Source organism: Bacillus rossius, chromosome 5 (assembly GCF_032445375.1).
Source record: "Bacillus rossius redtenbacheri isolate Brsri chromosome 5, Brsri_v3, whole genome shotgun sequence".
NCBI classification, from domain to species: domain Eukaryota; kingdom Metazoa; phylum Arthropoda; class Insecta; order Phasmatodea; family Bacillidae; genus Bacillus; species Bacillus rossius.
The window spans coordinates 31365008-31380434 of record NC_086333.1 but is presented as its reverse complement, the minus strand read 5'-3'; the positions used below and the strand labels follow the sequence as shown (position 1 = coordinate 31380434).

Here is a 15427-nt window from a genome sequence, read left to right as displayed (position 1 = left end):
GGTAAATACTTTTGTATTTACATTTTTGGGACTTTCTAGCCTTGATTGTAAATTAAAATTTAATATTTAATTCTATGTGCCTAACGCTTTATATCATAAAATGTACACTTTAATCAACCTAGCATACCATTATTTTCTATAACTTTTGTGGTATACCTATATGTGCTGCAGCACTTAGTAATTTTTAGCTTTTGTGGTCCATGTTGAATACATGATGGTGATGTATTTTGTGACATATAGTTATTTATATTTTTAAGATCACTATAATCTCAGTGTTTAACGTAATCTTGATCAGAATAATTTTGTTTGTTCCCCCCGCTTTCATCATTTCGGTCTTAGGTCTTCATCAGAGCTTTCGATATTGCCTGATTTAGGTGCTACATCACATTTCTTGGTGTTGTCACCAGCTTCAGAGTTACTGTCACCATCATCGTAGAAGTCAGGTGCTTCACCCAGATTACTGTAAGAATTTGAAATCGTTGATTTCGAAGCTTGTTCATCGACTTCAAGCTTCATTTTTAAGAGTTCATCATCTTTACAAAGTATGGATGGTCTACCTGAATTTGGCTTGAATTTATTCTCACTTTTCGTGGTAATGATACTTCCATTGTCTTCAGTCTTACATACATCATCAACGTGCTTCAATTTAAGTTCTTTTTCGTGATCAGGAGTTCAAGAGAAGAAAATTATTGATGTAATGCATAACACTCTTCTTTAGAATAGTAGATACATCGTTGTCCTGTATCTTGTACGTAGAATTCTCGTTACAAGTTGTGCTGTAGCTATTTAAACTCTTCTTCGCGTAACTGACTTGCTACAACGAAAAAAAATTTTTGCTTAGCGGATTTTGAACACCGTCTCGTGTTGTCTAGTTTTTTCTCTCAAGGAAAATTTCTTGCTGCAAAAAATCAAGTTTCGAACCAAGGACAGAAATCGATATAATCAATCCTTCTAAATAGGTATATTTTAATATTTTTAATTTTTAAAATTTTTAGGTAATTTTTTTTTCCAATAACTGGAAATGTTGGCAAGTTGTTGGCGAATTTTGAGTCATATTTGGCAATTTTTGAATGTCAAGGTCAAATAACAAGGTAAATTTCATCCAAGATGGCCTCCGTGACGTCACAATCTAAGATGGCCTCCGTGACGTCACAATCCAAGATGGCGGACTCCGACACCGACACCACACACTGAACCCTGCCTGCCAACTGACCTAAATTTGTATACCACTTAGAGGTGGGAAAGAAATATTTTTCTTATTTGATTATTGCAGCCATAAGTAATCTCAAAAATGTTTTTGTTGAATTATCACCGTTTCAATATATGAAGTGGAATTTTATATATGTATAATAATTTTATGGACGAGAAAAACATTTCGATTGAATGATGTTGCCAGTGTACGGAGGCGGAGCGCATCGGCACACGCTCGGGGCGTGCAGTAAATGCTTGTCACGGGCCTCCGGGCGAGCCACTGGCGTGTCAAGGCCGCGCGGAGGCCCCTCGGACCCGCGCACTCGCCTGAGGCCGCGAGCAGCAGTCGGCTGCAGGAGCGCGCCCCGTCCGTACAGCCCCGTGCGCGCCCAGACCTCGCTCAGGTACATGGTCCTAGCAGCTCGCTTCCTGCAGTCCTGCCTTCTATGGTGCTCTTAGCAGGTCGTTTGCCGTTATTCAAAATACCATTTTTTTTAAAGAAATTACGATAGTAGGCCCTAATTGTTTTACTAAAAAACAACTTAATTAGTAGGTAACCAGAATCAAGCAAATGAAAGATTTCAATAAGCATTGTTATTTTAATTTATACTTTTGAATGAAATAATAATTTTGAAGAAAATGTAACTAAACAAAGACATGTCTGTGATACAAAAATTAAAAAAAAAAAAATGTTCTCTTTGTTGAGATATTACATATATTGTCATTGTGTATATAGCACGACATACGTAATCTACAAACATATGAAAATTCAATTTTTAACTTTGTAAAATTAAGCAGTGCAAAATTCAATTCAATGGTATATCTCTAATTATTGCGTAAGGTTTCAAAATTATTAGTACAATTATTGTGGCATGGCTTCAGATATTGAACTTTAAAACGCAGAAAAAGTTTCAAATATATATGTAACAAATCTTTGTAAAAAAATTATACCTCATTTATTTACGGCATATCGAGCATTTGACGAAATGCTAAAAAAATAATCTTTAAAATTTTTTTCCACGCCTAAATGTTAATATGATTGTTTTACTGACTGAAAAGTTTGTTTACGAATTATTTCAGTTTTTTAAATCCAAATTTTAAATTTATTTCTCCAAATGACAAAATTCAGATGTATTACATTGATTCAAAAACAGCTAGAGATTATAACTTGAAGATACAGTTAAATAGTAGCAAAAATATTCTCTTTTATACGAAAAAGACAGAGACACTTACTACCTGAAGGAGGACTGTTATAGTCACCTGCCTAAAAATTAAAAATTCCGGAACTAATATATAAACAAGTTCCTTCCTTGTTCATTATTTAGACATAGTATCAATTTATTAAAATAAATCATAATTAAAAATTTTTGCATGCTAAATAAATATGTGTCGAGACAATCTCTAGTCACTACTTTGTCGATTGCTAAATGCACGAACAGGATTTATTTGTAGATAATACGTAAACAAAATTTTTATTATTGTTAATTGCTTAGTTTTATTCCAAAAATGTAAGTTAATTTTAATCGTAGAAACGTTAAATAAAATGTATTTTTTTAGTTTTAACATATTCTTTTTAATTTATAGATAACATTCAGTTAGTGACAAAAACCATTTTTATATATTTGTCTCTTAATTCTGTAACATGTTTGCAAGTGTGACTAGCAAAAAGACATCTCCCATACGTTTTTAAACTCGCTACAAATCCTTACTAATATTATAAATGCGAAAGTAACTCTGTCTGTCTGTCTGTCTGTCTGTCTGTCTGTTTGTTACCTTTTCCCGGCTGAACGGCTGAACGGATCGTAATGAAGTTTGGCAAGGAGATAGATTATATCCTGGGGATGGACATAGGCTATCTTTTGTCTTAAAAAAAATAAATTTTAAACGGGTTAAAAAAATATAACTTATTTTTATGTAACGTGTGTCATAGATATACAAACTGTTAAGTGTCATCCCTCTATGTCTGCCGAGCAATAGCTTTCAAGCCATTACGTTACGTTTTGCTATTGTAAGGAACTAAGTAAGAAAAAAATTAATATCTTGACAGTTTGTAGTGTCGCCATATTTGTTTCAATTTTCAATACCGTTTTTGTATATTACAATTTAAATTATTTTTTTACAATACCTACTTATAACTTATTTGCAAGGAGTTTGGTTTAGTGTTTATAATTTATCTGCTGAGCGTCAAGAGTCTTAGGGCTACTGAGACCAAAGACCAGAAATATTTATCAATTATGTAATATATTGTTGAAAAATTTGAATTTTACTATTTCAGGTAGGTCGATTTTTTTTATTAATTAGAATAGTTACGTGTAATAGCCATCTTCCTTTATTTCATATTAAACATTATGTTTGGTTGAGTGTGAGATAATTTTATTTATGTATGTTTTAATTTCATTAATTTTCTTATATATATATGTATATATATATATATATATATATATATATATTCTTACCTACCTACTTCTATTAAATTTCAGGTGGATGTTAACATTGTCATTCCAGTTGAATAAATTTTTTTGAATAATTAGTTGTTATTTATACTTTTTGTTTCATTTTGGACTATGTTTTTTTTACTTAATTCAAAGATTTGTGGTGTGTACAGGGAGTGATATCTCTATTAATTTCTATACTCCTTTGGATAAGCGGAATATGGCCACCACAGCTTTACATATCAACAAATCCTACATATGTTTTAAACATTATGACAAATAAAAAATAGTTTCACAAACATCCTTAGTTTTTTTGGTGTGTATAGTTTGAAGTTTAATATTATGTATGTACGTAAATTCTTAAACATAGAGTTATTTATTAAGTTATTTAGAAAATTATTCATAGGTAGGTTATAAGTTTCCCTTTATATCTCTTTCGATTTGGAGTGTTTCCGAGCCATTCGGGGTCCTCAACATCACCCCCCCCCCCCAGGTGGTTAAAGCCCCAAAATTTCGAAAGTTTAAAATTTTTAAAAAAAATTTCTCTTTCGATTTTAAGCGTTTTCGAGCCATTCTGGGTCCTAGAACCCCCACAATTTCGATAATTTTAGGAATTTCAAATATCTATTCTTTCGAGATGGAGTGTTCCGAAACATTCGAGGTCCTGAAACTCCACCCCCCCCCCCCCCTTTTCAAAAAGTGCAAGCCACAAAATTTCGAAAAATTGGAGAAAATTGTATTAAAATTAAGTCATTACGAACTAAAGTGTCCGGGGCATGGTGGAACTTTTACCCAAAGTCGACTTCGCACCCAATTTTGTGGGAGGGGGGGGGGGGGGGAGTGCAAAAATCCAAAATTACGAAAAATTTAAAAAATTTCTTAAATTTAAGTATACTTTTTTACTATTTGGAGTGTTTCCGAGCCATTCGGGGTCTTCAACATCACCCCCCCTCCCTTTTCACAGGGGTCAAAGCCCCAAAATTTAGAAAATTTCAAAAATCATTCTCTTTCGATTTTTAGTGTTTCCCTGCCATTCAGGGTCCTCAAAATAACCCCTCCCCTTCTGGGGACAAAGCCCCAAAATCTCGAAAATTTCAGGAATTTCAAATATCATTTCTTTCGAGATGGAGTGTTCCAAACCATTCGAGGTCCTGAACATCCACTTTTCGCAAAAGTGAAAGCCCCAAAATTTCGAAATATAAGAATACTATATATAATTGGATTTTGGTATGTATGACGTCGATAAACTTTTACACCGTTTGACCGATCGCCATGAAAGTTGGCACATCGAAATGTTTTTATCATGAAGGTTTTTATGCTATCTATTTTTTTTTGTAACTCGCCGCTAGATGGCGCTGTAGCGCGTCAACTTCTAAACGTTTCAACCGATCGCCCTGGGTAAACAGAAAATCATAGGTCACAGATACACAAACAGTAATTATGTGTCATTTCTTAATGTCCAACACACTGGACATATCGCTATTCATTTTGCTGTAATTCGCGGACAATATATCACCCGGTGTTCAGCCCGGGCAAAGCCGGGTACTGCAGCTAGTTATTTTATATAAACAAACAATAAACTTTTAGCATTCTAAAGTTTAGTTCTGCGGTTATATAATAAAATTGCTGATAATAATTAATAATGGTGTTGTCGCACTAGCAAAAGAAAATATATAAAATTGTTTATAATTTTATCTCTCATAACAGTATTACTGATCAAATATCAATTGATTTTCAACTTTTTTTCTAAGTGTCTCTGATTTCTCTTCTGCTAAATCCAATTCAGTGTAATTTACTTCTTACATTAATGGATTCAACCAATATCTAATATTTCAAATAATTCACAGATTATATAAAATAATCCAAATAAAGAAATAATATCGTAGTCTGAAAAATAAAAATCATATTGCGATGTATTTACCTGAAAAATCTCGATAGCGATATTGCAAGTATTAAAGCACAACCGTATTATTTTTAAGTCTGTGTTTAGCTGTACAATACCAAGTATAGCGTGAAGTACATTAGAAAAGAATAATCTGAATTTTAAGGGATTGCGCACCATTTTTTTTTTATTTTTTTTTATTTTTCTGGTTAAGCAATAATAAAATATTGTATTGTAAACTAGTTGAACAATTATTACAGACCATAAAGTACGACGTTTTGCGTATATTCCTTAAAAGGGATTTAATATTTAAAGGATATTTAAAAGATAATGTGTAAAACGCAATCAAAAAATTATTTGTTGTTTTCAAATAATTTTGTTATCTAAAGTTTTTCATTCTTTATTTTTAAATTTCGTAAGCTTACATACGGCCCGTTTACTACTGTGGTTCAGGTGCCGTGTCTTCGTATATCAGTCCGATCTTAAAGAGACAATTTAGTTATCCACTAGCTGTAATACCCAGCGTTGCCCGGGCTGAACACAGGGTGAAGGGGACCTTTTTCAAAATCAGATGTAGTTAGTAATTGTCTTCTTAATTTTAATGTCAAGTGTGAAAATTAATTTATATCACTTTCAGATCCCAACAGACGTTGTTCTGCCAGTTTAGAGTTATTTATCTGCTGGTCTCTATGTAAGTTAGACTTTATAAAGCAATATAGGAAAAAGCTGAAAAATAAGAGATTACTAATATTGAAAAGTGTCCATTATCTAGCTAATGCTCGGCCTGCATTGCAATGCCTCATTCAGTTTTGTTTTGTAATATGTTTAAAGTAGTTCCACATATAAAAATCTTCTATCTATCTCTCTATATATATTTATTAACTCTATCTACATCTATATACATCTATGTATCTCTCTATCTCTATTTATCTCTCTATCTCTATTTATCTCTCTATCTCTATTTATCTCTTTATAACTACATATATACTTCCCACTATCTCTATATCTTCTATATATAAGTCTCTATATAGCTCTATACATCTATAGGTGTATCTCTTTATCTAACCCAAGTGGGCGATTTGGGTTATCAGGGGGGCAATAAATAAGTGGGGGGCGATTTGGGGGCGATGAGTATTCAAAGGTGGAAAAATTAAAATAATAATGTACAGTACAAGTTGCCGTATAGCATGAGTCACTAGCTATTCTTAGCCGGCGAGTTCACTGCACTCACCCCTCTCCCCAGTCACCCACCTGTTGTTGCTCAGCGTGGCCGACTGGGGACTCAACCCCCTCCCCCTCCAGCTATCGCAACACACTTGCCATTGACCTACATTCGTCTTCAGTCTTCACCAGTCTTTGTGTGCCTCAAAATCAGTTTTTGTGCGTGTCTTTTCTGTTTTTGTGCGTTTGTTTTGAAGTGTAGAAGTTCATGCACAATGGAATCAAAAAAGAAGTGTCGTCAATACTCAGCTGAGTATTTAAAATTCGGTTTTATCGCGTCACCGCAAAATGTGCAGTTTCCACATTGTTTTTTGTGCGATAAAACATTTACTAGTAATGAAGCCATGAATCCTTCGCGAATGAAAGATCATTTATCAAGAGTACACAGTGATAAAGTGAGTAAAGAACTTAGTTATTTTCAGCACCTCTAAGCTAAAGCTGATAAACCTGCTACCAAAAAAATTGTTGAAATCATGCTAGGCGAGGGCCCTAGTAATAAGATAAGTCAATCGGTTCCTTTGAGCAACAATACTGTTTCCAGGCGAATTGACGAAATGGCCACGGACGTTGAATCCAAACTCACCAATTTGTTGAAAAAAGGTAAACTTGCATTGCAGATTGATGAATCATCTTTGATTGATAACAAAGCAATTTTTTTAGCTTATGTGAGGTTTATCAATGAACAAAAGTAAATTACCGAGGAAATGTTGTTTTCGAGAACTTTGATAACTGATACGAAGGGATCATCGATTTTTAAAGCGGTGCAAGGTTATTTTGAGGAAAAAGAGATTCCTCTAAAAAACGTGAGTGCTTGCGCAACAGACGGTGCTCCTGCCATGTCAGGTCGTCATGCTGTGTTTATAGCCCACCTTAAGAAAGAAGTGCCAGAGGTCATCACTATTCGCTGTGTCATTCATCTTCAACACTTAGTTGCGAAAAAATTGAGTGGTGTCCTGCATGAAACCCTTCAACTGGTTATTGCTGGTGTCAAGAAGATAAAAGCTCATCCCCTCAATGACCGTTTGTTCCGACAACTTTGCCATGAAAATGATGAGGAATTCGAACGCTTGCTTCTACATATGGCCGTGAGGTGGCTTTCCAAAGGGAACTGTTTGCGCCGTTTCTTCGAATTATTTGACACGGTTACCGAGTTTCTCGACACGTCTGATCCTGTTTTAAGTGAGAATTTGAAGCAACACAAGTTTGAACTTGACTAATTTACAGATATTTTTGAAAAAATGAACGAAGTCAATATAAGGCTTCAAGGAAACAAGATGAATTATATCAAGGCCAAAGGAATTATTTCATCATTCATCGCCAAGTTTGATATTCACAAGATAATATTGGCCGTAAAGAGCTGATTCAGTTTTCGACCCTTAAAAAGTGTTCGGTCTCAGATAACAAGATTCCTGAACTCCCAGAAGACAAAATCCTAATTTTTACTGATCACCTTGACCAGTTAAAAACTGACATGGAATCAAGATTTGAAGATTTGACCCAGTTACAAATTCCGGATTAGATTCTAGATCCATTCTCGTTTGAAGCTGTGAATAATCTTGATAACTCTTTGCAGACCGAGTTTCTAGATTTGAAGTATGACTGTGAGGCAAAAATCATTTTCAAGAAGAGCGGTTACGAGTTATCATGGGTGAAGCTTATGGACACTTATCCACAACTGTGGGGAAAAACTGAACCACTTCTCACCTCGTTCCCGTCAACATATTTAGTTGAAAAAGGATTTAGTTCTGTTGTTCAGCTCCTCACAAAACAAAGAAATATGTTGGACATTTGCCTAAAAGGAGACTTGCGTCTGAACTTAACGAACATAAAGCCGGATATTCAAGCTTTAACTGAAATCTACCAAGCACAAGGCAGCCATTGAAAAGGTAAAATAAAACAATAACAAAGTTTTCAAACTTTCAATTAACCTTGAATGATTGCTACAGCTGTTTCTAGTGTCAATAAGGTTATTTGAATATATTTTTCAAATTTTAACTGTCAACTTTCTTAATTTTTCCAGATTCCAATTTAAAAATGAAGACATGTACTACTTTTTTTTAAATGTATTTCAATGATCTGAGTTCTTTGTTCTTAAAAATAAATCTGTAAAAAATGTACATTTTAATTTTTTTATATTTTATTTAATAGTGACCGGATAAAACTGCTTTGGTTGTTTTTATATACTGTAATAAAATTGTTAAAATGTTTAAATAAATAAACTTTTTTTTGTTTTTTACAGTTTACTTCAAATTAAAATCAGGCATACAATGAAATTAAAAAAAAAGGGGGGGGGATAGGTGTTAGTCAACCTCCAGAAAGGGGAGATGAACCACAAAAGGTTGGGAACCAATGATATAACCAATTTCATTCTCTATACCTCGATCGATCTTAACTTATCTGACCGTCTCTATCTCACTCTATATATATATCACTCTATCTCTGTCTCTCTTTTATATTTAAATAAATTGTGTCATGCGTGCGCACTTATACAACAAAAACAGACGAAGTGCCGCTATATAAAATGAAATAAACACATTTTTTGACACGATTCGTGCTCCAACTATTGAAAAATAGTTAAACCGTCTCAGTAACCTTCATGAGGATGCGCATAACAAATCACCAAAATTTCATCGCAATCGAATGAATAGTATAGGAACGCATACGGCACAAACAAACGAAAATTAAAGACATGACAAACGCATCAAACGATGGTGCTTTTAAAATTTAAGGCAACTCTATCTATTGACCAAGTTAAGAACAAAACTGTTATTAGCGCCTTTATTTTGCTAGCTGCTGTGAGCTCCACTAAGCGGACTGGTCTCCCCAAGGAGAAAGATATTAATTTGCCAGACCTTACTATGTGTATGATCGTGTGTCAGACATAGAGAAATGACACTCACTCACTATTTGTATGTCTATGACCTATTATTTTTTCTGTTATAAAATGAAATTATCACTTTTCATTCCCTTAGGGATGGAATTTCATATTAATATGGGGTCTATGTGTAATCCAGATTATAAGCTAGCTGTAGGCCAAATTTCATTCAAATCCATTCAGTAGTTTTTACGTGAAAGAGTAACAAACATCCATCCATCCATACATACAAACTTTCGCGTTTATAATATTATTAGGATAGATTTGTTAGTTCGTTGAATTTCAAGCATGAGCTTTATGCTCTGGCCTCATAACCCAGTGATCGCTTCCCCTCTCCACGTTGTACCCTCCCTAGCGACTGTTCGGTTCGTAGATTTCCCCATCCGCATCCCCTCTCCTTTCCCAGTAGTTTTGTTTCTCCGCCGCAGCAGTAGTGCCCTCTGTGCTACTTACATTTAAGGGTTTTTCAGCCTTTGCCTCGAGCTCTTCCTATTTAGTCTGTCTGCCGGTCTCTCTGTTGCTGCCTTGGCAGTCTGTTATCTGGGTCGTTCGGTTGCAGTTGGCTGAGGCGCTAAAGCTCTGGTCAGTATCGGTGATGACGTTAACTTCATCTACGACACAGTAACTGTAAGTTTGTTGCACGGTGTGGCCGTGCTCAGCTTGTAACATATTTGCTTAGCCCTTTAGTTTTCAGTTTGTTTCGCCACTGTGTAATTCTGCATGATCCGCAACTGCTTTTGACTGTTTGATATGGCCTGTAATCTTGTGTCACGCCGTGCTGCCAGTTGCGTTTAACTGTTGTTTGCATTGCCACTGATTATAATATTATGGATTTGTAGCCCGTATAATTCTATGTAACTTTTTGTTGACCCTATTAATGTTTTTTTACGGCGTTTATGTAACGCATTTTCATTTTTAACTGCATTGATATGTACCTGATATGTCTGTACTCAATCATTTCTTAAAGCGTTTAATTGTAGTCAGTTATACGATACTGCCGGGTTTATTGGCACGTTTGTTGAATCTTGTATATAATTTTTATACGAATAAAATACTTTCTGCCGACCCACCTTCATATCTTGAAAACAATTTAGTTCTCTGCCATTTTCTTCTACTTGAAGGAAACACTTAATTTTTTTGTGCACGCCCATCTTGCGCACTACTTTTAGTTGATTTGTAGTCTGTTTCAACTTTGGGTTCAAGCAGGCTGCAAATTGAATTCAGTTTTATACCTAAGATGTGCTATGTTTTTTAGAGATACCTAAGAGAGAAAAATGTTCTAATGACTAGTTATTTACTATTTTACTAACTACTGAAAACTTAATTTGTGGCTGACTGCATTTAAAAGCTTGAAACACAATTGAGCAATGCAGACTCTGCGCTATGATTACGTCAGATGGTTTCTCCATAAGCATGACGCTGGCTATTTTCCTGACTCAAACACCGACCGGTTCACTCGTGGCTGCACAAACATTGTGTCATCAGAGAGGCCAATGAAAATTAGCATTCGGTGACATCGAGTACACAACCTGCGGAAAAAGAAAGAAAACATACAGGTGTTGAAAATCGTACAGAATACGACGTCATTACCATGCGACGTTCTTTTGAATAAAGGTGTTTTATAATGGTTAATTTGTCGGCAAACACATTGCATTATTTTGCCTTACCATCCATTGACTAGTATTTTTTTTCCTTGAGTTTCTTTTAGAAGATACATGGATTCTGGAATGGTTGGTTTGTTGGAATGAATTTTTAAATATACTGTTTTACTATGTAGTAATATATTTATTTAAAGTCCATCAAATACATTGAATGATTAAAATACCTATATGGGCTGTACTTGAAATCAAAAATTATTTATTTTGAAATTAAATTTTTCTACTTAAAGTTAAACAAAAGTTACTAGTGTCTAACTAGTGTCTTAAGTTTTAGAAAAACGTCGAATGCGTACTATAAAGGCAAAAATACTAGTGTATATATCCTCACATGGTTGTAAGACCACTAGCAAAGAGAGAAAAATTATATAATATGCATAATTAATTTTTATTTTTGTCACAGGGTAAACTTATTAGTATATCAACATTATTTGTAACACAATAAGTTTAATAACTAGCAAAGTCTTGCTGAAACGTTTTGCTCTGCCGATGTAAACATGGTCAATGAAAATTCTAACATTATAAACAAAGATATACAATATAAAATTCACATTGATATCTTTTTAGCTGCCATCAAATTATTGGATGATAATTTTTAAATATGACGGAATGCCACTTTTGCCTTCTAAAAAATTTAATCTCACAATTTAAAGAAAGATTGTAAGCGGGTTGCTGGAGGTCTAACGGAAAAAAACATTGGTTAAAATTAAGAACTTTTTGAACGTAAAAGTAAATTATTTTATTCTTTAATGTGTGGTTGCAGAAGCAGTAGCTACAAATAAATAGTTGTATGGAGTTTACTGGTAAAATAATTCCACTTAATTTCCTTTTTTCTACTTGTTATTTTTAATTTAATTCAAAACAGTTTCTCTTATATATTCACATTAAATAACGCGTGATATTAAATGTATTCAGGAAAAACAAGCAACTAGTATATATTAGTACTTACCTCCAGTGCTGGTTTCTGGTTGTGGTGTGTGGTGGTCAGTGACCGACCGACTTCTGACGTCACAGCGGCCAAGGTTGGCAAAATATTCACTGCTGATGGTAAACTGGTCATCAATGTCGACATTCAAATATTAACTTAATATCAGGAAACGTACTGAAGAGAATCTATCCGTATTGCAACGTAGTCAGGAGATAAAAGAGGACTCTGTAGTCAGTATATCACATAAATACTCGCAGCGACTGGTATATAAGACACGAGTCAAAACAACAAATATTTGCCATTAATACACGAATCAAAACATGTCAGTCTTGATTAATTTTTTTAATGTAACAATTTTTCTGGTTGTAAATTCAAATCAACAAATCAGATTCGTGCTTGGCTAATTGGTTACGAAGCTCCAATACTCAAACAGCTCAAATTGCCTAAGTTCTCCAACAGCTCCACGTTCTCCAACAGCTCCAAGTGCTCCAAAACTCCAACAGCTCCAAGTTATCTAATGCTCCAAGTGAGCCAAGTGATCCAACAGCTTCAAGTGCTACAAAGCTCCAATTGCTCCAACTGATCCAATGCTCCAAACCTCCCATTGCTCCAGTTTTCTCCAGAAATAACCTGTATCACATGGCGAGCTCCATCGGTCTTAAAAATTAAAAACAGGAGCACACTGATAAAATTTAAAGAAATCTAACCAAGGAAACAATCAGGAACACACGGAGAAAACCCACAGAATTCTTGAAAATCCAGCTTAGTGAATGTTACATTTGGACGATTAATAAATATATAGTATGTTTTGCACAATAATATGCTTAGCATGTATCTGTTACAATTATGCATAAACATAAAATGTATATAGCTATGCTAGGAATATTATTATAACAAATACCTATGCGAGCATACGTCTAAATGTATTCACTTGACGTATACTCTTGACATTGTACATGACTTGGCTTTATGGTTCGAATACACTTGACCTATACGCCTAAAATTGTACAAGACGCACGTTATGTATACCAAGAATCGAAAAATTAGACTTCCATGGTAGGCACAGTGACAGCGTATTTACTTCTTTGGACAGGTATATTGTAAAGAGTCGTTTTTATAGCGAGAATGATGATTAAACTCCATGTAAGTTAATGGGAAACTGAATTTAAAATTTATTTTTAGGTTTAGTTACTCTTTTTACTGGTCGAGAATCGAACCAAGGACAGATATCGATCGAATGAAACGTTATTTTAATTAGTGATTTTTTGATGAGTTTTTGAATTTTTTTTCAGAAATTATAGTTTAATTTTTACGAATATCAAAGAAAGTGGCCAATATATCATCATCGGCTTACTGGAGGCTGGTAGTCGAGAAATTTAAGCCTCTGTTATAAATTTTAACATGATTCATTAAATGTGATGTTGAACTAAAAATTACTTTTTGCTACAGTGTAAGATCAAACGAAGGACCCGAATCAATGGAATAAGTCAGTAAATAAATTTCTGAATTTATTTCTGAATTTTCAAATTTTTCCAAAACATCTAGCTTAATAATTACATAATTTCATTAAGGTGGCCAAGACGACCGACAAGATAGCTGATGTTAGGGAATAAATATTACTGCACTCTAGCGAGTAAAAATTAAACAAAACAATGGCAGCGCGCCTTGGCAGACGAAAACATGATGTCTAATCCCAGATGGTGTCCTTTAGCATACGAAAACATTATGGCGGACCCAAGATTGCTGACATTACGTTATACTAGCTAAAGTAATATCTGTCTTCGCAGTAGTGGTGGAAGGTCAGTCTGCCCTGGCTTCTGTCGAGTAAGGATCCATTGCCATTTTTAATCGATTGACCTAACGGGGTTCAATAACATAAAGTATGTAAGAGCGTTTTTTATTAAAATTTTATGAAATTAATTTTTTTATTAATTTTAAAATTGTTCCCCATTTTTTCTCATGAAAACTATGGATTATCAAGAGGGCGGACGTGACATTATTCCAAATGTTAGAAGGTTCTACAATCCAATATGACGGGTAGCTATGACGTAAGCAAGATTACTAAACTTTTATTTAATTGTAATTAAGTATTTTTAATTTTTCATACAGTAATAATATTTTTAATAATTAATTATATTTTTGGTGTTAATTTTTTTATATATTTTCAGGTCTTTTTTTGTAATTTTTAATTAAAAAGTACTGAAATATTTTCGAGATTGTATATTCGAGACGGCAGCCGAGATCAAGGTCAAAGCTCCCCTTCAGAGTCTTATTGCAGGCTTGCCAAAGGGGAATTTAAGCCTTAATGGGGAAGTTTGAGTGTGTTGACATTTTTGTGTAATAAAACGGGTAATTTTCCCTCAAAACATGAATTTTTTTTCCTCCGAATAAGGAAATTTTTGGGAATTTAGAGGAATTTTTGAAGGTCAAGGTCATCCAATATGGCTTCCGTGACGTCAGAGTGGTCGGTCATTGACCCCATCCTCAATATTCGCTCCAACACCAGTGCCAGAAAATACATTTTTATACTACTGTGAAAATTGGTTCAAATATATTGTAATATATTTTTTAAAAAATGCACGAATAAGTTTATAAGGTTATTTGGACTGGGGTACTGCATAGACTGAAGAGTACATCATGGTAAAATTAAAGTCAAAAAAAGGTTTTATTAGTAATTTAGTTTTATCAATTATCACAAAAAAGTAATCTAATATGTAAGTTATTGTGTAAATTATGTGCTATATAATGTATATTTAACCTACTGATCTGATATAATTTGTTCTGTAATTAACCTTTTGAAATATTCAATAATTATTTTTAACAGATAGTTGATGTTGTTAAGATAAGATATTGGACAACTTATGTCAAGAAATATGTTTTTATTAAAAAAATATATATATTTTGTACTTCTTTGAAAATTGCTTAATGAGAATAAATTTAGGTAAATGTTAAATTAAATTTTAATACCACAAGAAAAAAAGCCTTTGATATATTTGAAATTTTAAATGTCTTCATAGAGTTTTAGTTGAATAATAAGTTATGTAACATAGCAAAGGAGATTTGAGAACCTCATTTTAAAAGTGCCTTCGTCAAGGAAGTTGTGTTCTTTTTTTATGGCAATGTACGTCACAAGCAGTGATTAACAATGTGTCGGATACGAATAAGGAAGGTAAACTATAAAACATTTCTAGACAACAGAGAGGAAAATGTATTCTTAATGGACCAATTAGTCATGCGATTTTC

The 15427-nt window shown here is 33.8% G+C and overlaps 1 protein-coding gene across 1 annotated transcript in view; it reads left to right on the top strand.

Moving 5' to 3' along the window:
- Positions 1-1529: 1529 nt before the first annotated feature.
- LOC134532348 (alpha-tocopherol transfer protein-like) overlaps positions 1530-15427 on the top strand; it is a 74984-nt gene continuing 61086 nt past the window's right edge. Inside the window, exon 1 of the mRNA XM_063368774.1 lies at positions 1530-1595. The gene's annotated coding sequence lies outside the window, so the exon portion shown is untranslated. The remainder of the gene's footprint in view (positions 1596-15427) is intronic.